General features: G+C 37.4%; 1 long non-coding RNA gene across 3 annotated transcripts; it reads left to right on the top strand.

Moving 5' to 3' along the window:
* The first annotated feature begins 1567 nt into the window (after nt 1-1567).
* On the top strand, nt 1568-4140 carry LOC110878063. Of its 3 annotated transcripts, none has more exons than XR_002557571.2 (8): nt 1568-1710; nt 1790-1967; nt 2723-2780; nt 2874-2934; nt 3081-3159; nt 3277-3402; nt 3499-3683; nt 3893-4140. It is a non-coding gene; the product is annotated as an uncharacterized LOC110878063 (long non-coding RNA). The 3 variants fall into 3 exon arrangements; XR_002557569.2 differs by having other exon boundaries at nt 3274-3402; XR_002557570.2 differs by having other exon boundaries at nt 3063-3159; nt 3274-3402.
* Nucleotides 4141-23593: the final 19453 nt, after the last annotated feature.

Raw genomic sequence — 23593 nt, 5'->3', positions numbered from 1 at the left:
TGGTGATGGTGGATACGGGGGTGAAGGCGCGTACGGGCCTAACGGGCAACGACGGACTTAGTTTCGACGCTCGTTAGGCCCGTACGCGCCTTACGGACGACGTCGACTAAATAATATTTTTTTTATTATTTAGTCGACGTCGTCCGTAAGGCGCGTACGGGCCTAACGAGCGTCGAAACTAAGCCCGTCGTTAAAATTTTAACGACGGGTTTAGTTTCGACGCTCGTTAGGCCCGTACGCGCCTTACGGACGACGTCGACTAAATAATATTTTTTTTATTATTTAGTCGACGTCGTCCGTAAGGCGCGTACGGGCCTAACGGGCAACGACGGACTTAGTTTCGACGCTCGTTAGGCCCGTACGCGCCTTACGGACGACGTCGACTAAATAATATTTTTTTTATTATTTAGTCGACGTCGTCCGTAAGGCGCGTACGGGCCTAACGATTGTATCTGGAATACAACAAGTTCTGTGTGAATTTAAAGTTCAGAAGGCTTTATACGCCTCGTATTGACCAATACGCAGCGTATACAAGGTGTCAGTATACGCTGCGTATAGGCCAATACGCAGCCTATTAGCAGTTACTGCATATATGAATTAAGTTCCATGTTCTAACAGCTCCGGAACGGAGGATAAACTGGTTAAGGCTTTACGGTTCTAAATGATAGGTCACGAGTTCGATTCTTGATAAGGGCCGGTTCTTTAAAGAAGACCCCCTTTTATACTGATTTTATATATATTTACATTTTGGTCCCTGGTGTTTCATTTTTTATAAAAATGGTCCCTGAAGTTTCATGAATATACAAAAATGGTCCCTGTTGTTTCATAATTTAGATAAATGGTCCCTGATGATTCCAGGATTTACAATAATGGTCCCTTATGTTTCTGAAATTGACACAAAATGTTTCCAGGTATGAAGTGTCAAATTTTACCAAGTTTATATACGCTGCGTATTGACCAATACGCAGCGTATAGAAACCTGGCAAACATTTGACACTTCAAACCTACCAAAATGACCCCAAATGTGCATCAGTTTTCTATACGCTGCGTATTGGTCAATACGCAGCGTATAGGGCCCTTGTTTTCTGTGCAATGATTGGTAATCAGGCACTGAGATCTATGGTTTATCTACGCTGCGTATTGGTCAATACGCAGCGTCTAGGGTTAACCTTATAGGCTGCGTATTGACCAATACGCAGCGTAGATAAACCCTAACTTTTGCTAGGGTTTGGTGTGCCAATAGGCACTTTAGTGTGCCAATAGGCACACTCTTATATATATATCCAAAAGTCTTTATAGGATTAATCCATAGAGCACCAGCATTCGCAAATATTTGGAATGTGTAACATATGAAAATAAAAATTCGTTCTACAAAGCATCCTTATTCACATGTGACTTTAGTTTACATATTCTACAAGAAAAACTAGCAATAGTGGCGACCTCTTTAGCGACGACTTCCGAAATGTCGCCGCTAAAAGTCCAATCCGTGTCCTCTCTTTTTAATCCATCCCTAGCCGTTCGATCATTAAGCAATCTAAGGGTTGGTGTTTTATTAGAGCATGTAAGGTTATCAAAACCACTGGCGGGCAAGAGATTCACCCATTCCCTCCCAAATCACACCAACCCCAAACCCTAAATTGACGCAACCACCTCGCCGGACCACCTCCCTAGCGCCGCCGCACCACCTTCTCAGCACTGCCGGACCACCAGGTACTTTTCCTCTTCCTCTTTAGTGTTGAATCTATATTTTTGAACCATGTTTCAGAGCATTAGGCTTGGGTGTCAGCAGGGCGGCTCAAGGTTAAAGCTGCTAAAGCCCTAGCTGATTTGCCGAACCTCTTCTCTGATTTGCCAGGCGGCACTCAGGTTGAGGAACCAAAATCGTTGTTTGTTGGAGGTGATCACCGTGTTATGGCTGATACAGGGGTGTGTCTTAAATTTAAGGATGTGTAATCGAGCATACTCAGGTACCACTTAATTGTATCAGAACATATATTGGTATTGTGCTTTAGCATAATTTTTTTTTATAAACTTTGAAGTTGATTGGTAGTGTGTTGATGGGTTAGTATGAGTTTATGACCAGAAGTGACAATTAACTTCGACTTCAAATACATCACAATGTGCATTGAATCTTTCGTCATCTTAGGGCGGGCGGTATGGCTTCGGTGACCCCATTCGGGGAGTGCTTTCACCGAGCGGTGATTCATACCGGGTAGACCGGTGAGTGGGGAGGGTTGATTTCGGTGTATAGTCACCGATGAGAGGAGAGAGGAGAGTAGATAGAGAGAGGGGAGAGGAGAGATACAACCAATCAGATTTTTTTTTTAAATTGAGGGGTGTTTGAACCATACCTAGTGATTGAGTGTAAAATGGGGAGTAGAATGGGGAGTTGACATGACATGCTATTATTGGGTAGAGAATGAATCAAACACCCTAGAGTGATTGAACCATACCCTCCACCCTTATGATTGTTTCAAATTGATCACTATGTGCATAATCTAGCTGCTTTGGTCTCCCGTTAAATTTTTTAATGTTGCCTTCAAACCATTCTCCCGAAACAAGCTCATCATCTGCAAATAGTAGGAGTGTGATTGGAGGAAAAAGTTGACTGATTTAGATACCATTAAACGCACCATTTGATTTCATGCTTGACATAAATGAAATTTTATATTTGAAAAATTGTTAAAATACTTCTCATCTTCTCAAATGTTTTTCTTTATAGCCAACTTGTTGTCCTTGTGGGAAGTGGCATCGGGTACCTTCATCTTGTGGAAACTTTTGTAAGTTTTTTGAAATTGGTTACATATTATGTTATGCATTTAAACGCTCTTTCTTTTCCTTCTGATAATGAATCTTATTTGTTGTTAAATCAGTCAATAATATGAGGAAAGGAAAGGTGAACACTGCCCACTGCCTCTGTTTTCCTGGCGACTGGTATGGACTTTGTTGTTTTTTAAACATCCTATATGTTACACAGATTATTAATGTTCTTTTAGAACTGTATAATGTATTCTTTTTCTTATATCTTCTCATTTTAACACCATCTGCAAATCTAAAACTAGTTCGTGGTGTCTACCAAGGTTCCACGTGTGTGGTATCAGCCAGCACTCAGTTGGGTTCAACATTCGGATCAATGTCAAGACATGATTGAAAACCACTGTACGCCATATTAATAACCGTCAACTTAACTATGACTGAATTTGAATAGAACTGCTGAAGAGCTTTTGATCTCTTTTATATTTCATATTTTTTCCTTTTTTGGTTTTATCACAGCAGGAAGTGGTTATTGGGCCTAATAACGGAACTGCTACGTCACATGATAACTTTCTACGAGTGAACCTCGTTGGGGACTTTGCTAGCATTCCTTCCTTTGAAGACTTCTTTCTTGTTATTCCGAGACAGGTAATTTTTTCTCGAAACAATTGTATTATCATAACTTAGTTCGAATTTTTTATTTTTTTATTTTTTACTGCCTATTGGTTTTTTATGCTTCTGAAGGGTGGCCGCAAGATTTGGGAAGGAACTTTTCTATGTGGATGCTACTTGAACGAGTGAGGTTCACGTTAGATGGCCTTGAATGTGATAAAATCAGTGTCAGTTATGAAGCTTTTAACAACCAGCCAGGTTTCTGCTCTGCACCACAAATGAGTTGTCTGCACAATCAATTATGGAACTTCTAGGATGTGAGTATATACATTTTCTTGTGTTTGATATAAACTTTGTGTTTACTTCTATATTTTTGTTAAATGTTTATATGATTCATAATATTTAGTATAATGGATCAAACGGGTAAATTTCTACCCGTTTGACAAATAAATACCTCAAATCGACATGCTCATAATTAAACGGGTTAAAGTCACCACTTCTAATTGAGAGCTTGTTCTTTATCCAGAATGGCAGCGATCATGACACGGATATGATGGCAGATGTTGGCAGCGATCAGGAAGATCATTCGGTTGCTGAAAACATAGCGAAGCACATAGAAGTTCCAGGAAGATCATCCAAGGTTTCGTTTAATTGGTTGTTTTATGTCCGACTTAAACAAAAATCCGAACTAGTCAACGTTTAGGTACTTTTATGTGTATATATGTATACATCAATGGTTTGGTATGTATTCGGGAAAATTGGTTATAGCAGTAACATGTCGTCGGTAAAAGTGAATAACATTTAGCGGCGACATCTTTAGCGGCGACAAATGTCTTTTAGCGACGGACCATTAGCGGCGACCTTTTAGCGGCGACAAGTCGCCGCTAAAGGCTTAGCGGCGACATCTGGGACTTTTAGCGACGACAAAAGTCGCCGCTAATACTCAGTTTTTCTCATTTATTTTTCTTTTTGAAACAAGGGTTACACATGATCTTAGTATTTGATCATTTCCAAATCATGTGATTAGAACTGTTAAAATTAATGTATAATTTTATTTGATTCAAAAGTAAATTAATTTCTTATATTTTGAATGTCTTTTTTTTGTAGAGTTTTCTCTCTAATTCTTTACAAGGGCTTTATTGAAAGTTACTAAAGCGATGACATAAAAAACAGAAAGTTTAGATATTTGGAGTCATTGCCTTACATCTTTAATCAGTTTATCATTTTTTTTTCTCAAATAGCTAACTCCCAAGATCATTCTACCGACTCAAAAATGGGTTTCCATCTTCTAGGGTTGGCATGTAAAAGTTCATCGCTCCCTATTGTATAATCTTCGTCAATCATTGATCAATTATCTTCATACAGTCTTAGTCTTGGTAGTCTATCGTTTATTCAAGCTTGGTCTTTGTTTTACGTAGATTGATTCAATCATTCGATTTGTCTTGTCCAGATCACTCGAACCTTATGTTAACACTCGTTGTTCAGTTGTTTCCAAGCTATATACATCCAATTCATACATTCTTGACAAGGACAATACTTCCTATTAATCCAAACATGTTGCCTTCGCTTATGGAAGTAAAACATACCTATATTTGCAAACCTGATTAAGATAACATTCTCAACTATTTGTACGTAATGCCATGCCATATGATTTTAGTTTGTTGCATTAATCCTTTATTTGAGCTGCAAGTCAATTTCATATTATACATTTGAGTTTTAGTTTTCCAATCTTGGTTCCACTACATGATGCACAAGATGATATCTCGCTGAACACATTTTATTCAAACCAACAGGTCCTTGACACATAACCAAGTTTCTATGTTTTAGAAAAATGAGTGAGACGAATATCGATCGACACATCTAATTACCTTACAGTCAGATTTTGGTTTACATTTGTTATAGATATAAGTGAGACAACTTCTTCCTTGGGAGTATCCTTTTCAAAATCATAATTTTGTACAAATTCTTGGATGCAATTTGATAGAGATCTACAGAATGGATCAAGATCCAAAGATAAATAACCCTTAGAGGGGGTCAGGCTCCAAGAATTGTAGAGACGAACACAAGAGTTTTTTTTTTTTTTTTTTTTTTTTTTTTTTTGCAATTTTTCTTCTTCTATTCTTAATACCAAACAATCAATTACATTTATAGGTAAAATTTAAGCAGGGAAATATGGAACCCTAATTTAATGCAGATATTGGAAACGTGGAATGAAAAATGAAAACATTAATGGGAAAATGCAGAAGTGGGCTAAAAACTACACTCCTATTATTATGGATGCGAACGTGACTTTTTAATGGGTCTTCAACATGGTTATCCATTTGCAAGTCCTGGGTCGGATCATATCAATATTTCCACCATGAAAAACGTCCATGTCCTCAAGGACGAAATACGTGTAGACGTTGGCCGCCATTTATGTCTTCCGGTAGAGCATTAGGCTCCGTTTGGTCGCCAAGGTGGTCACCACTCATGTTTACAGGCTACAGTCGCGACACGTTGAGATACCCATTTTTGAGGATGTTTCTCAAAGGGTGTGCCTATTGGCACACTAAAGTGCCTATTGGCACACCAAACCCTAGCAAAACTAGGGTTTATCTACGCTGCGTAGATAAACCATAGATCTCAGTGTCTGATAACCAATCATTGCATAAAAAACAAGGTGTGTCTACAATGCGTATAGGTCAATACGCAGCGTATAGCTATACGCTGCGTATTGACCTATACGCAACGTATATAAAACATCAGAAAATTTGGGGTCATTTTGGTAGGTTTGACGCATCAGATACACTTGATCGCCGGGTAATTTGGTTCATCAACAGGTGGAGTGGGAGTCTTGTTCAAGTCTGGCAACTGTGTTTTTTGATCAACAGGGACTCCAGACACAACCGCCTCCTCCTCATTGGCATCATTTGCTCCCCATGTGTCGTTAGAATAGCGATTACCGAAATAATTCTCGTTCCAAAATGATGACATTTTAACAAGATTGAACAAAAAACAGAACAAATGATTTTGGTTTGAGGTATAAATTCTCTATATTGAAGAAGAATATGAAACACAGAAGAATAGATGAATGGTGTGGTTGTGCGAAGATGAAAAGAAAGCAGAGCTAAATAGACTTTTAAATTTACTGAAATACGCAGCGTATAGATCTCTACTCTCCGTATTGCTTTATTCACGTGCCTGGACAACATCGTATCATTGTCAAATCAGTCTGACATACGCTGCGTAGAGACCTCTACGCAGCGTATAGAGTTACCAATTTACGTAGTGTATTAGTCTCTATGCAGCGTATGTCAGACTGATTTGACATCGTACTAGGTTTGACTATCTGGTCGTGTGTAGGTCCCTTTTTCGCGGAGGATTACGAACCTAAACCTTGTTATACAAACCTACTAGCGAGTGCGGAATCCAAGCTAGAAGCAAACCGGGATGAAGCAAGTATAGAAACAAACACACAAGAGTTCACCGATTAACACCACTGTATTAATACGTATGAAGGTTCCGGTTACAAGCACAATGTTTACAAACAGTTTGCAAACTCTCAAAGTGTGTGTGTGTGTGAGTTTCGGACAGAATGCTCTCAACTCTCTAACTTTCTGTCTGTGTGCATCTATATCTAAACTCAACACTGCATGGGTATATATATACCCAGCCCATGATGTCTGGTCGAAGGATCCGATAGATGATCCGAAGGATCATCTTTCGGACATAGTGCTTTCGAAGGATCAGCAAGGACCTCGAAAGATCACCTTTCGAGGTCTATAGTTCGAAGCCTATCTTTCGATCACCTCGAAGGATCAACAGTATCCTTCGAGGCTATCCTTCGATACAGACAAACATATTACATCTTGTTGGCCAAGTCAAACTAGGAGGATAGTTGACTTGGTCAACTTACAGACTAACTTAGGACATCGTTTACATACAGACCGAATACAGACAAAGTACAGACACAAGTGCACCAACAAACTCCCCCTTGGCTGTAGCTTTGTCTTTATCTTCTATAGTTGTAGACTCGTCTCGAACTTCGACGGTCTCTGATCTTCGAGTTCCAAAAACTCTGATGTCCTTTCAAGTCTTCATTGTTGGAGGATCTTCAAAGTCTTCACGTCTTGAAAGCAGAGAGTGTATCAACAAACTACCCGTATCATGTAGGAAGTGTGTTGACAAACTCCCCCTTAACATAAGCTCCCCCTTGAGTTATGCTCGTGAATGACTTGATCTTTATGAAGTGAGATCCTTGTGGTGTTGATGATGGCCAGCGGCAACTCGATCATCTTCATCTTTTGAGCGCCTTCTCGTCGTGTCTTTATTCCAAAGCTTGTCATCGACCATGTTCTCCTAGCCTTTAGAATCTGCACATGCAAGAAATCTAAACGCGTAATGAGAACAACTGCTTGGGACATAGTGTAAGCAAATGACACACGAATGACCATGTCACAATCAAACACCGTCCGATAGTTTGAAAGTTTAATAAATTTGTCAATTTTAGATTTAACTTTCAAAACTTGCAAATTTCGACCGTTTATGAAGATTTAGTCAGTTCGGTTTTCGTTCAGGTTTCAGGCAACGAAGACTCGAGTTTCAACATCGTACGATCGAAAATAAAGTAGAAGGAAAATCTTTTTGGCTTTTATAAAGTTTATATTAAAACAGATTTTAGGTGTGTTTTAATATTTCGGAAGACAACAATTTAAAATCCTTTGAGTGTTATCAAACGACATCACCGCTAATGTCGTGCTGATATGCACCAAACGACGAAACTGTTTAAAAGAAAGCAATAAAAGTTAAGCAGTAAATAACTATATACAGACATTCTTTTTGCGAGTTTCGAGGGTAAGAGAATCATATCAGTGTACGGTCATGCCAAAACACTCTTGTTGTTCAGTCAGTTAACATTAAGATAAGCATCCTATAACAATTATCGGTATTGTTGTCCACTTAAGCTCAACTTATCAGATGTAATCATGTTTAGAGGATACGTTAATGTATGATTTATACTTACCGACCGGTGTTCATCCACATCACGACACATTCCCGTATCAAGGTATGCACGAGGGTTCATCTTACCGGTGAGTATACCGATTATCATCTGTTTGACCGTATAAGCTGTGAGATACTCACTTATTTTGAATTGAAAACAAGCCCTTATGTGATATAATCACTTATTGATGAGGAACTTGATTTTCATATGCATGAGGGCACAGGTGCAAGTCCGTGAACAGGTCAGTACTTCCGTACAGCAGAGAGACGAACTTGACACCCGGATAAATGTGATATTTTTATCACTTATTTGTTTTGGACATGTGATTGTTTATCACTTATTGAGGTCGAATGCAGTATGTAACATGTACACGTATGTATAGTATCATGGATGTAACGCCCTGCGTTTTCAAACTTCCTACATTTAGAAACCTTACGTGAAATTCTATCTTTGGAAAGCTTGTGTTCTTATAACCATTCTTTCATCGTAATCATTGTAAAATACGGAACTTGCTTCGTAAATAAAACTTGTACATTACACTTTTTACCTAGTTAAATCATGTTTTATTTCATATTTCACCTTGTTACAAGTTAGGGGAAACATTGTTGCATATTATTACACAACTTAATTAACAAAATCACTCATTATAATGTTCTAAAAATAAAAAAAAATAAAGAAATATGGCAGCCCCAATTCAACAAAATTCAGCCCCATATAGTTGGGTTTTGTGGGCTAGTTTCAAGGTGTAACCCCTTCTAAACACTTCCAAAGCCCAACCCATTGAAACCCTAATCCTTCCCCCTATAAATACCACTTATAACCAGCCTCCCTACCACTTTTGCAACACTAAAAACTCTCAAAACATCCTCCAAACCGTAGCTGAAAGCAAGGGTTCGAGTAGATTGACACCCCTTCACGAAAATGGGCATAACTCACTCAATTCTTATCCGATTCACTCGATTCTTTTTCCTACTTGCTTGTATAATCATGGGGTTCGATTCCTAGACTTCTCCTTGGAGAAATCAGACCTGGAAATGCCCCGAAATAGTCCATAAACTTTCTGTTTGTTTTTATGTTCATCAAAAACTTGTTTAAACCTATGCAATTTGTGTCCAACACATCTCATACCTATGTCCTAATGCTTACAACTTATCCCATGGTTGGTTAAGCTTAAAAACAAGGTTGATACATTTAAAATCAGAGGATTAAACCTCATAAACTTGGTGTTTTGTTTAGGGTTTTTAACCCACAAGTCATGTCAAACTTTGTCTTTGATACATGAGTGATTATGGAACAACTTGGGTTGTCCAAACATACAATCCTCACATGATTTGATGATTTCTCTTAGTTAGTGTGTATATTTCTTATTCTTTATTGTATGTTCATGACCCTCCTTGGTTGTTTTTTTTACATCAAGTGTAGTGGTGAACACATAGAGGTGCCTAAATGGAAGACTTGATCTTCCTACCTCCTACATGACTTCTATGACATTTAGAGGTACCAAAATGAAGATTTTAATCTTCTACCTCATGCTTGAACTATTGGACATATATTATATAACCTAAATATATTATTCGAATAATCGAATCTTTGATGATGAACTAGTGTTCATATGTCGGGGTACTAGATTACATCATCCTAGACTATGATAACTTGTCACGATTCTAATGGAACCTTGTTCCATGAAAACATCTAAACTCCTTCGAGTTTCCTAGTGTCAAGAACAAGCATCATATGTACTAAATGATTATTTTCCATGTTATTCTCATATCTTATTTTTTATGTTGTTTTAAACACCGAATCTCGACTCTAAACATACTTGAACTTTAACCCTTATACATTCGGACTCTAAATCTCTACTCGTCAACAATTGGATAATCGGAAAACATATGCAAACTTTGTGAGTATACTCGTATTTCCCCTTTTTACTTTTACCACTTTTGGGGTGTAACATGTTTACCTATTGAAAACTTACACATGAACACTTTGTTAAACACATGAACGTTCCTATAACATGCTTGTATATGTGATGGCTTGATACTTTAAACTTGGGTTATTCTTATGTGTTGAACTTATCATTAACTTCGTACGAGCCAAACCTTGACATATGTAGCGCTATAGGATTAACGACCCGCCCGTAAACTTGAGGTTATGTCTTGAGCATATTGCGTTTTCTTGGTTTGATATGTTAGACACATGCCATGTTTAAATGTTTATCTTGAATCACATGCTTGCTATGAGGAATTGTTCAAACTTATCTTTTGCTATGTACGTATCAAACTTGTATACTCGCCTTTGCTTTTGCATTGAACTTTATTTTAAACATGTTACAGGTTGAGGACGATGATGCTATGAAATGAAGTAGCGTTGATGCCTAGATACACATATAGACGTTAGGGTTTAAAATGTTGTATCAAAATTTTGTTATGTTATCATGTTGTTTTGTTAAACTTGTCGTATTTGAATTTCTTGTAATGTTGACTATTTGAAGTTATGAAATGAAATGAAATTTGGATTTTCTAAATATTGTCACAAATAGCGTTATGATGTCTCTAGCAATCTTCACACTTCGTCTCATCCCGATGTTTCCGCCATTGGTTGGGGTGTGACAGATTGGTATCAGAGCCATAACTATAGGGAATTAGGAAAAGTAGGAATGCTTTAGCCTAGTCTATAGTTTTAGAACCTTATTCGTATGCTTTGCTTGGACTACTACATGATACTTTATTTGTTACTTATTTATGCTCTTTTAAACATGTATGTTACTCATGTGTAATATTCGACATGTTATTCTTACGCATTAATGGTTGTTTTATTATGTGTTAACACTTGTTTCGTTGTTCGATTCTTTATGTGTTATTCTTGACATATTTCTCTATGTGTTAATACTTGTTTTATTTCATTATTTAAGTATCATCCTTGATATGCTTTCTTATGTGTTTATACTTGTTTGTGTATCTCCTTCGACATACACTTCCCTCATGCATTTTACTCGATTATTCTAAATCCGACAACACTCATATTGTACAAATGAGACGAATTCACCAAAATAGGCGTGAAACCCACAGTTTAGTGAACGACTCTCAATCTATCTATTCTTCTTTTTACACGAGATATCGCCATTGAGCTAGGAGTGAAATCCACATCTAAATGGCAAATCTCAAATTTCAAGTTCTAGTGGACCCTCGTCAACACGTCGAAATTAAATTTTGACCCGACGAGTACCAACCACACTTAGGATACGAAATCGTCAAGTTAGGGGTGAAACCCGCACCTTGTCGACTAGTTCCACTCCTTGGCATTTTTTCATAAATCCCGCCAAGTCTCGAAATTTCGATTGATTTGGGACATGTAGTAACCGGAAGGGTAAATACCGTTAACCGACTTGTCGGCGAGAGTATTTTACCTATTAGGCCAAAACATGCTCCTCAAATTCAAAAGACTTTTCGACCACTTTGGTCAGTCAAAGTTCCGTTTTGGAACACTCCAAACTTTGGTCAAACATGTGTTTCTATTGTTCATTTTATACGATGCAATCTTTCAACCTCGAGTTTACCTTTGATTTCTCTTTTCACACGCACAACATATCGAACCTTTTCGATACACTTATATACGCATGATTTTCATATAATTTAAATTCATATTCCTTGTAACAACTAGTGGAGATGTATCATCGAGATTGGAGTGACTTCCTTACCTTGACGATTGACTCCACCCCTCTTCCCTTAAAACGACTTCACCAACGAGTTAGGGGTGATTCCCTTACTTAGGTGACCGTTACCCAAAACTTATCTTTCAAAATATTTTATTATGCAAACCCGATCATGTTTTATACCTAAATCATTATCATTATTCAAAATACCTACTTATACCGATTTCAAAATACATTGTTTATCAAACGTACTTCTTATTCTACCATCCATTTTCACTCAAATCATATACACGAGATTCTTAATCATGTCTTTACCATTTTACTACACGAATTTCCAAACCTTACGAAATGCTACCTATCAATTTAATCGGTCTAATGAATCTCTTGCCCATGAACTTCACATCTGATTTACTAACTGAAACACGTTCACATTATATCATCATACTAGAGACTTCCACTCTTAATCGAAATCAAACTAACCTTTCTCAATTACTTATAAGACCTCATAGATGTTATATGACCGCTTACCAAATACTCTTTCCAACATCAATAAATCCTTTGTTAAAATTATTTTTAAACAATCACTAAGTTCTTTTACTAAATTTCTTTTCTAAGGGTCGACGTTTTCACAAGAACTTTCAAAGTCCAAAATTTTCATGTTTTGATGCAAATGAAACAAACCCGTTATTTAAAAAAAAAAAAAAAAAAAAAACCTTCTCTACAACGCTTAACTCGTCATCCAAATTTCAAAACACGTGGGCTAGAAGACTTCATGGGGACCGACAATTTTCAACATACGTGAACTCCTTTTTTTAAACAAAAGTAGCATTTCAATCATTACAAAATACGTTAAGCATGACCAATGAGTACTTTATGTTCCTTTACATATACAAACTATATTCTACCTTTCAAACCAAGCTCAATCTAATTTTGATTCGACAAACTCAACGTTTTGTTTAAACAACTATACATGCACATCATCATATACATTTTAGTCGATATCTCGCGATAACATCATTTATATCGTTCGTATCTACATACTTAACCTTTTTTTTTTCTCTACAATGTCTCAACGTACACCATATACGCAATATTTATTTTTCATACCTACACCTATGTTCATACGTTTTATGCTTGTACTCATACACATATTACTTATACGTTTTACGCTTCTGCTTGTACACATACTACTTACACGTTTTATGTTTATGCTCATACATACATGCGTATTCATACTTAAACTTATGCTCATACTTTCATCCTTACTCATGATTCGTACATTCGTACCTATACGCGAGCGTAATCCGAGGGATTCGCTTACGTGGGTCCCATACATGCTTAAACATAAACATGCTTACATACGACATTCTTCTACGTACACATTCTTATTTTCAAATTCATGTATACCTTGATTCATACATAACTAGTACAAGCTATGTGGATCATGCGACAATCGGTATAATCGCGGGTGCACACGGGATTATAGTGATAGGCGTATGAGAACCATAGAGTGTACTACTGTGTATGGTAAGACACGGAACGTAACATGACCCCGAGTAACGAAACGGACGTAATGTGGTTAAAACATGGTGGATACGCCGCTGGTATTTCCTATATATAAGTGTTTTCACCATGTTACCAAACTTTCGTAAAACGTGCCATGAGAAATTCAGTGTGTTGCAGACCTTTTGGACCTAATACAACTTCACGCAACTCACAAACGCATTATATCCGATTATTCATGACGAGACTTCATCCTTAACACACTACGTTCATCTATCCAACACTTATGCTATTCACATACTTGTACTCTTTAAGAGTCATTCGTTCATTCTATACTCGTATTATTTTATACAAAACTCGTTCGCAATCCAGCTTGTTTAAACATTTGAGTCCTAACTTACCTTGTTACCTATAAAATAGCCTCCCTATTCTTGATTCTTGTGTAACTATACTTAGTATCTCTCTATTGCTTTATTTAAAGTAACAAACCTTTTCGTCCCTCTCAATAAACAGGTTTTACGAAAGTATGATTTTTTTATACTATCCTTAAAAACTTCCCCTTGCAAATCTACCTTGACGTTCTCCAAAATTTGGTACTTTTCAAAACTTTCAAACTTCCCAAGTTTCAATTCTTAATGATCACCTTTATGCCAAAAACTCTTTCAAGCCTTCCTCTTGAATAAATTTCGGGACGAAATTTCCTAAAGGATGGGAGACTGTAACGCCCTGCGTTTTCAAACTTCCTACATTTAGAAACCTTACGTGAAATTCTATCTTTGGAAAGCTTGTGTTCTTATAACCATTCTTTCATCGTAATCATTGTAAAATACGGAACTTGCTTCGTAAATAAAACTTGTACATTACACTTTTTACCTAGTTAAATCATGTTTTATTTCATATTTCACCTTGTTACAAGTTAGGGGAAACATTGTTGCATATTATTACACAACTTAATTAACAAAATCACTCATTATAATGTTCTAAAAATAAAAAAAAATAAAGAAATATGGCAGCCCCAATTCAACAAAATTCAGCCCCATATAGTTGGGTTTTGTGGGCTAGTTTCAAGGTGTAACCCCTTCTAAACACTTCCAAAGCCCAACCCATTGAAACCCTAATCCTTCCCCCTATAAATACCACTTATAACCAGCCTCCCTACCACTTTTGCAACACTAAAAACTCTCAAAACATCCTCCAAACCGTAGCTGAAAGCAAGGGTTCGAGTAGATTGACACCCCTTCACGAAAATGGGCATAACTCACTCAATTCTTATCCGATTCACTCGATTCTTTTTCCTACTTGCTTGTATAATCATGGGGTTCGATTCCTAGACTTCTCCTTGGAGAAATCAGACCTGGAAATGCCCCGAAATAGTCCATAAACTTTCTGTTTGTTTTTATGTTCATCAAAAACTTGTTTAAACCTATGCAATTTGTGTCCAACACATCTCATACCTATGTCCTAATGCTTACAACTTATCCCATGGTTGGTTAAGCTTAAAAACAAGGTTGATACATTTAAAATCAGAGGATTAAACCTCATAAACTTGGTGTTTTGTTTAGGGTTTTTAACCCACAAGTCATGTCAAACTTTGTCTTTGATACATGAGTGATTATGGAACAACTTGGGTTGTCCAAACATACAATCCTCACATGATTTGATGATTTCTCTTAGTTAGTGTGTATATTTCTTATTCTTTATTGTATGTTCATGACCCTCCTTGGTTGTTTTTTTTACATCAAGTGTAGTGGTGAACACATAGAGGTGCCTAAATGGAAGACTTGATCTTCCTACCTCCTACATGACTTCTATGACATTTAGAGGTACCAAAATGAAGATTTTAATCTTCTACCTCATGCTTGAACTATTGGACATATATTATATAACCTAAATATATTATTCGAATAATCGAATCTTTGATGATGAACTAGTGTTCATATGTCGGGGTACTAGATTACATCATCCTAGACTATGATAACTTGTCACGATTCTAATGGAACCTTGTTCCATGAAAACATCTAAACTCCTTCGAGTTTCCTAGTGTCAAGAACAAGCATCATATGTACTAAATGATTATTTTCCATGTTATTCTCATATCTTATTTTTTTATGTTGTTTTAAACACCGAATCTCGACTCTAAACATACTTGAACTTTAACCCTTATACATTCGGACTCTAAATCTCTACTCGTCAACAATTGGATAATCGGAAAACATATGCAAACTTTGTGAGTATACTCGTATTTCCCCTTTTTACTTTTACCACTTTTGGGGTGTAACATGTTTACCTATTGAAAACTTACACATGAACACTTTGTTAAACACATGAACGTTCCTATAACATGCTTGTATATGTGATGGCTTGATACTTTAAACTTGGGTTATTCTTATGTGTTGAACTTATCATTAACTTCGTACGAGCCAAACCTTGACATATGTAGCGCTATAGGATTAACGACCCGCCCGTAAACTTGAGGTTATGTCTTGAGCATATTGCGTTTTCTTGGTTTGATATGTTAGACACATGCCATGTTTAAATGTTTATCTTGAATCACATGCTTGCTATGAGGAATTGTTCAAACTTATCTTTTGCTATGTACGTATCAAACTTGTATACTCGCCTTTGCTTTTGCATTGAACTTTATTTTAAACATGTTACAGGTTGAGGACGATGATGCTATGAAATGAAGTAGCGTTGATGCCTAGATACACATATAGACGTTAGGGTTTAAAATGTTGTATCAAAATTTTGTTATGTTATCATGTTGTTTTGTTAAACTTGTCGTATTTGAATTTCTTGTAATGTTGACTATTTGAAGTTATGAAATGAAATGAAATTTGGATTTTCTAAATATTGTCACAAATAGCGTTATGATGTCTCTAGCAATCTTCACACTTCGTCTCATCCCGATGTTTCCGCCATTGGTTGTAACAAGGTGAAATATGAAATAAAACATGATTTAACTAGGTAAAAAGTGTAATGTACAAGTTTTATTTACGAAGCAAGTTCCGTATTTTACAATGATTACGATGAAAGAATGGTTATAAGAACACAAGCTTTCCAAAGATAGAATTTCACGTAAGGTTTCTAAATGAATAGGCAGCATAAAGACAACCATGATACCCAGATGATAGGCAGCATAAAGACCGAATATCTCAGAACCTCGGCAATCTATCAAACGAAATTTCGGTACTAAGACCATATGCCAATGAATGGTTCCCACCTGGTCTTCAGTCGATTAAGATTTATATCACCCTGCACACTTTAAAATGATTGTGAGCCTACCGATACATCTTATATAGAGCTGCTTATCGTTTTTCATTTAAGGTTTAAAGAGGTTTGGATAGACCACTGATGTACTATCATTTTCTCTTTTGCTCGCCAGGAAACTCATTTTTGTTTTTCTATTGTTTTTGTGTTTTTGAAATTTTTCGATGTTTTTGGATTTTCAGATTTTTGGATTTACTCCCCCTAAATTCAATAAACTAAGATAAATTTAAAAACACACAAAGATATTTACAAAAAAAAAATGATTTTCCGATGTTGGTTTACTCTTGCATGACCTTAATGCCATTTACCAAAATTAATTTTACTCAGGAAAGATTTAATTGAATTTTGGAGAAATCAGTTGGCATGTCGGTAAGCGGTGCGGACCATGACAACATTGACGAGTTTCACAAAGAAACAATCACGTGTGAGGTGATATCCGAGATCAACGTGTCAGGCCAAAGAGTGCTGTTCGAGATAATAATAATTCTCAAAGTAGCCTAAATATCGACAAGTATAGGAGAAATTAAGAATTTAAAGGCATATCCTGCAACTGTTCCGTGCATTGCAAGGAATCTGAGCACTCTCCCAACTGGATATCCACCCGGTGTGGACTTCAAAGTCGAATTTGCAGCTACTTAAAAAATCTCTTGACAGCAATAAAATCATAAACCTCCGGGTCCGGCTGGTCTTCCACATTGTACCAGCGAAGGTCTTTGACTTTCTCTTTCAGAAATGGTGTGCGGATGTTCAATCCATGCAAAGGCATCGGCACACATTTCACTTCATTCGTTCCTGAGGACCCGATCAAAAACCATAATGACCAAATTTTGGCACATGCTTCATTTGGTCGTATTTTCCAATTTCCAATTTCTTTTATCAGATATTTCCTCTTTTCTTTTCCTCTCCATCAAAGGCAACAATTTCTTCTGTCGCCTAACTTGTGCAAGGACATTCCACTATCAACAATCCTATGACTATCGATAGTTCCTCCTGGAACTTCCTGCACACTCACTCAAAGATTAGTTGGAGAGTGGGACCCAAGCCTTCATAGACTTGGGTTGCCCCTGAGAATCAAGAAATGTAATTTCAATTTCCTGATAATTTTCAAGCACAACACCTCCCCCTGAACTTTCACCTGATTTAGGTTTCCAAGTTTGTTTTTGTTTACCAGATTTTTGTTTTTGTTTACCAGATTGTGTATTATGTACAATTTCTGGTTTTAATGGTTGTGACAAACTCGGTTTCCTTTTAACCGCCGTTTCCGGTTTTAAAGCCTTTTCGATCACCTTTACATTTTTACGTCGTTGTTTTGTTTCTTGTTCTTTAATAGTGCGTTTATCATGTTTTGGAGAAACATGACGACGTTGTGAGTGACCTCGTTCAGTGGGGGTTCTTTCAATAAAATTTGGTTTGGGCGAGTTTGTGCAGTCTTTAATGATGTGCCCAAACTTCCCACATTTGAAGCAAGTTCTCCTTTCAACAAACTTAGGAGAATTTGTTCGACTAGCAGATGTCGAACCTGTAGAACCTGAGGTACTTGCTCTTTCATCACACCCGTTTGTGTGTTGGGTGTAACTGTTATCGCTATTTCGTTTCAAAATCTTGACTTTTTGTACAAAATCGGTGTTTGATTTGTTTTCAAAAGTCTCAATTTTATCCGTACCCTTTGATGCTACAAATTTAACATCTTTTGCTTTCTTCTTGTAATGAGCTCCTTTTGATTCAACCTTAGCCTTTGGCTTTGGAGCTCGTTGTTGTTGTTTACCCTTAAAAGCAATTGGTTGTTGCTTTGTCGGTGATTTCTGATCGCCAAATTGTTTTCTGATTTCAGCCTTTGGAATTGGATCACATTGAGTTACAGTAACTCCAGGGATCGTCTTTCCCAAAAACTTGCTTGAGTTATCTTTAAAAACTTTATCAATCAAGGATGGATTGACATTTTTAATTGGAAAATCATTGTTTGAATAAATTTTAACATCTCCGACCAAAGTGTACAACAAATTATTGCTTTCAACAGCAAACACACTTTCTTTGTCATTCTTGACATCTTTGACAGGATTTATCACTTTCTTGGCAACAGGTTGCACGACAGGAGTAGGAGGATCAATTGGAATTTCTACTCCTTTCGCCTCATCAAGTGATTCATCCTGGTCATTCACATCTGATTCATCATCTGAAGAATCACATTCCTCAATAGTTGGAGGACTTTGATTTGAAGCACATGATGACTTTTCTTTGTCATCAGATGAGCCCTCCGATGAATTGTCCGGTTTGAACCCTAGCCCAGTAGCAAATTCCTCAACGTTAAGAGGCACACTGGGTTCATACCGAGGCATTTCCTCTTCATCGGGCATCTTGGTATAGTTGTCCATCAAAGGGGGTGGACACGCCTTATACCCTACACCTTTCACATTACCTTTCAGTTTTTGAACGTCTATGATGTGATCGAGCACAAATCGGGAGTTAGAATAACTCTCCAACTTTTGCTTGATAGCATCATGCTCGCATTTGGCAATGGCTAACTCCTTTTTGGTTTCCTCAACAAGATTAATATAATCGTTAATACTAACTTGTTTATGATAAACAACTTTGTTCAATTCGGAAACACTTTTCTTTAGGGTTTCAATTACAGATTTAAAATCCTTTTCGTTTTGAGTTAACACCATGTTTGCCTCTCTGCACTTGGACAGTTCAATAACCAAACTTTGATTGTGACTATGAACCGTTTCAGATTCACGTTTCAATTCATCACATTTAAGTTTCATATCGGCACAATCACTACATATGCTAGGAGTTTTAGCTTGAACCTGACTTGTAGAATCTGTGACATTATCCACAAAGGCAGTCTGAGAAGAAAAAGATCCATCTTCAGTGAGAATCTTCTCCATTTCGCTCGATGTAGCATCAGCTTTCTTGATCAAGTCAGATTTTTGATCTTTTGTCTCCTTTGCTTCATCCGACAAGTTATCAGCTTCAGCTTCAGAATCAGTTCTTTCGTTTAAATATGATTCTTCATTTAAACCTGATTCTTCATCCGAGCTGCCACTATATCCTGAACTGTCATCATTTCCCGAAGGTTCATCATCATTGACATTTTTGACAATTTCAGCATAGAACGCAGTTCTTGTTTGATCACCGTTTCCCAACTGTATGACCGGACCACAATCGACACTTGGATCAAGTTGAGGCTGTGTTGTGGAAACTTGGGCTTGTACTTGGGTTTGATTGAACTGTGGACACGGAGAAGAACTTGTATTGGATTCAAACTCTGTTTGAAGCTTCGGTTGCTGAACAAAACTAGAACTAGCTGAAGGACCAAAACCAGGCAAATACACTTCCGTGCTTTGAGTAGGTGTAATTCTTTTGGCTTTTCGAATTTCCACGTCGTTCTTTTGCTCCAACTTCTGAATGAATTCATAGATATTAACATTGACAGCATCTAAAACGCCCGTATGCTTTAAAAACTCTATGAATGGGCTCCACTTTGGAGGTAGAGCATCAGCAAACCGTGCTACCATTTCCTGTTGGGATGTACGAACACCAGAATAACACATTTCACACATCAAATGATAATAACGAATAGTCATATCATTTAGAGTTTCATTCTCTAAGAAATGAAATGATTCGAATTTCTTCTTCAACAGATCCTGGCGTGTCTTTCTAGTAGCTGCATATCCTTCCCCTCCCGCTACCAAAAGATTCTGCATGTTTTGATTTTGATTCGACACCATTGCCCATTGACTTGAACTTATTGACTGTTGTTGTTTAGGTATGGTACTCGTCATATACTCAGCCATCGACATCTGTTTTAGATCTGGTTGTGAATCCGTACTCCAATCCCAAGGACTTGTACAGCTCATTTTGATCAAATAATAATTGAGAACCTTCACAAACACAAACTGTTAAGTGTAAAACAGATAAGAATTGAAAGATACAATCTGTTCGAAAGATCACGACCTGTTCGAAGGATCAACAATGTTCGTAAGATCACTGTTGAGTTTCGAACAATCACTTCGAAAGATTGACAAAGAAAGATCCTTATCTTTCGACCAATTATCACGAAAGATTCACAGTTCGAAAGATCTTTATCTTTCGAATACTGATCTCGAAAGATTCACAATGAAAGATCCTTATCTTTCGAGATGAATCCTTATCTTTCGGACTACTATCTTTCGAAAAGATTCCAAACACGAAGGATAATTCTTAGACTTCGAAAGACTACTCGAAGGATGCTAATCTTTCGAGCTGTCTCTGATCGAAAGATGATCTTTCGAAGTCGAAGGATATCTTTCGGAACTTCTGACACAACTGACACAAAGTTGACGGGTAGGTGGGAAAGGTGATGGGTTGGTGCACAACTTTCGGCAGAAGGTATGTGCAGACACAACTTTTCACCAAACTTTGAAAAGTTTTCCCAAAATGGACAACACCTTATCCACAACCAGTCGCCGGAAATATGATCGGAAAATGGCCGGAAAAATCAAAGTCTCTTAAAAACAAGTTTTCAAGTTACCCAACCCAACCTTGAACACTCCCGAAGGTTTAGAAACCGTTTTTATGCAGAAAACTACCAAAAACGAGTGCTAAACCAAGTGTCCAAACACACCAAGAACTTGAACAACCCGGTTTTAAACAAGGTAAAGAGCCAAGCTCTGATACCACTTGTAGGTCCCTTTTTCGCGGAGGATTACGAACCTAAACCTTGTTATACAAACCTACTAGCGAGTGCGGAATCCAAGCTAGAAGCAAACCGGGATGAAGCAAGTATAGAAACAAACACACAAGAGTTCACCGATTAACACCACTGTATTAATACGTATGAAGGTTCCGGTTACAAGCACAATGTTTACAAACAGTTTGCAAACTCTCAAAGTGTGTGTGTGTGTGAGTTTCGGACAGAATGCTCTCAACTCTCTAACTTTCTGTCTGTGTGCATCTATATCTAAACTCAACACTGCATGGGTATATATATACCCAGCCCATGATGTCTGGTCGAAGGATCCGATAGATGATCCGAAGGATCATCTTTCGGACATAGTGCTTTCGAAGGATCAGCAAGGACCTCGAAAGATCACCTTTCGAGGTCTATAGTTCGAAGCCTATCTTTCGATCACCTCGAAGGATCAACAGTATCCTTCGAGGCTATCCTTCGATACAGACAAACATATTACATCTTGTTGGCCAAGTCAAACTAGGAGGATAGTTGACTTGGTCAACTTACAGACTAACTTAGGACATCGTTTACATACAGACCGAATACAGACAAAGTACAGACACAAGTGCACCAACATCGTGTACCTGCCCCTTACATACGCAGCGTAGAGACCTATACGCTGCATATATTGGTAACCCTATATGTTGCGTAGAGGTCTCTACGCAGCGTATGTAAACCCTAAGTGTGTAGATAGCCTGCCAAGGTGTGCAAATAGTTAGAGCCTTCTCAAATACATCAATATATAATAACTTTGGGTCATCTTTAGTAGATATATCATAACCAATGTGAAATAGTGTATTTAGATGGACTTCATTTTTGGGTTTTGCACTTGGAAGTTCCATCGTGATAGACCTCTTTGCTTCTTGGTGTATAAAATCAATAGGGTAAAGCACCATTTTCTTTACACCAATTGGCAGAGTCAGATTTGGTGACGGAGATACGGATGTTGGGGTTGCAATTGCTCATCTAGTGATGGTTGTGTTGGAGAGGGTCCACTGGTTGGGATGGGAACAACCACTTTTGTGGGTGTCAGTGTCGGTGTTGGTGGTGAAACTTGGGATAGAATTGGAGGAGGTGATAGAGGCTGTGAATTAAGTAGCGGAGGAGCGACGAGTGGAGGTAGACCGAGGCTAGCGGTAAACTCGACGAGGCGTTGTTGGTTTTTCTCGATAGTAGCCCACATTTCATTGAGCAACCACATGATTTTTTAGGCCATGATGGAGGTGAATTCGGGGAATGAAAGCACCAATGATAGAGATCCGTAGAGTGGATTAAGCTCCAAAGATAGATAACCCTTAGAGGGGGTCAAGCTCCAATTATTATAGAGACGAACACTTCGGCAATTTTTCTTCTTCTATTCTTAATACCAAAACAAACAATTACATTTATAGGTAAGAGCAGGGAAATATGGAATCCTAATTTAATGTAGATAATGGAAACGTGGAACAGAAATGCAAACACTTGGGAAAATGCAGAAGTGGGCTTAAAACTATACTCCTATTATTATGCATGCGAACCTGACTTTTTATTGGATTCCTATTGATTTTTGTAGTTTCAGTGCGTGTTTCATTCAAATCATTTCCATCTTAATTTAAGTATCTGAAATCAGTTCCCATAATCAGACGCCGATCATTAAAATTTTAGGGATACAGCTAATTAAAATTTGTATGTGTGTTTCTTACTTATTTTGTTGTGTTGCTGGATCTAAAAGTTTTTATGGATGAATTGTTTGTTTAATTTGGATTTGAATTCTTTCTCACTTCATGGTTCTTTATTTGATTAGGAATAATACATAGGGTATCACTTTTTGGATTGAAACTTATATAATCTTTTCTGGTTTACAGGTTCAATTGTGATTATAAATACCATTTGATTGTTAAGGCTATTGATGAGTTTCATTCTGATTGTAGGAGGTAGATGAGGGAAACAGATTCCGATGATCATATCACCAAAATGCCAGATTATTCTGTCGTTTTTGCCAATGAAGTACGCAGGTTCTTGCGGCGTAATTTAATTAAACTGAAATTTGATGGTACTGAGGAATTAAATAAAATAAAAGGTATAGCTGCATGTTTTACACAAAGCTGTCTGGTCTAAATCATTTCTT

Source organism: Helianthus annuus, chromosome 9 (assembly GCF_002127325.2).
Source record: "Helianthus annuus cultivar XRQ/B chromosome 9, HanXRQr2.0-SUNRISE, whole genome shotgun sequence".
NCBI classification, from domain to species: domain Eukaryota; kingdom Viridiplantae; phylum Streptophyta; class Magnoliopsida; order Asterales; family Asteraceae; genus Helianthus; species Helianthus annuus.
The sequence above is the reverse complement of the archived record's forward strand: the minus strand, read 5'-3'. Positions and strand labels throughout refer to the sequence as shown.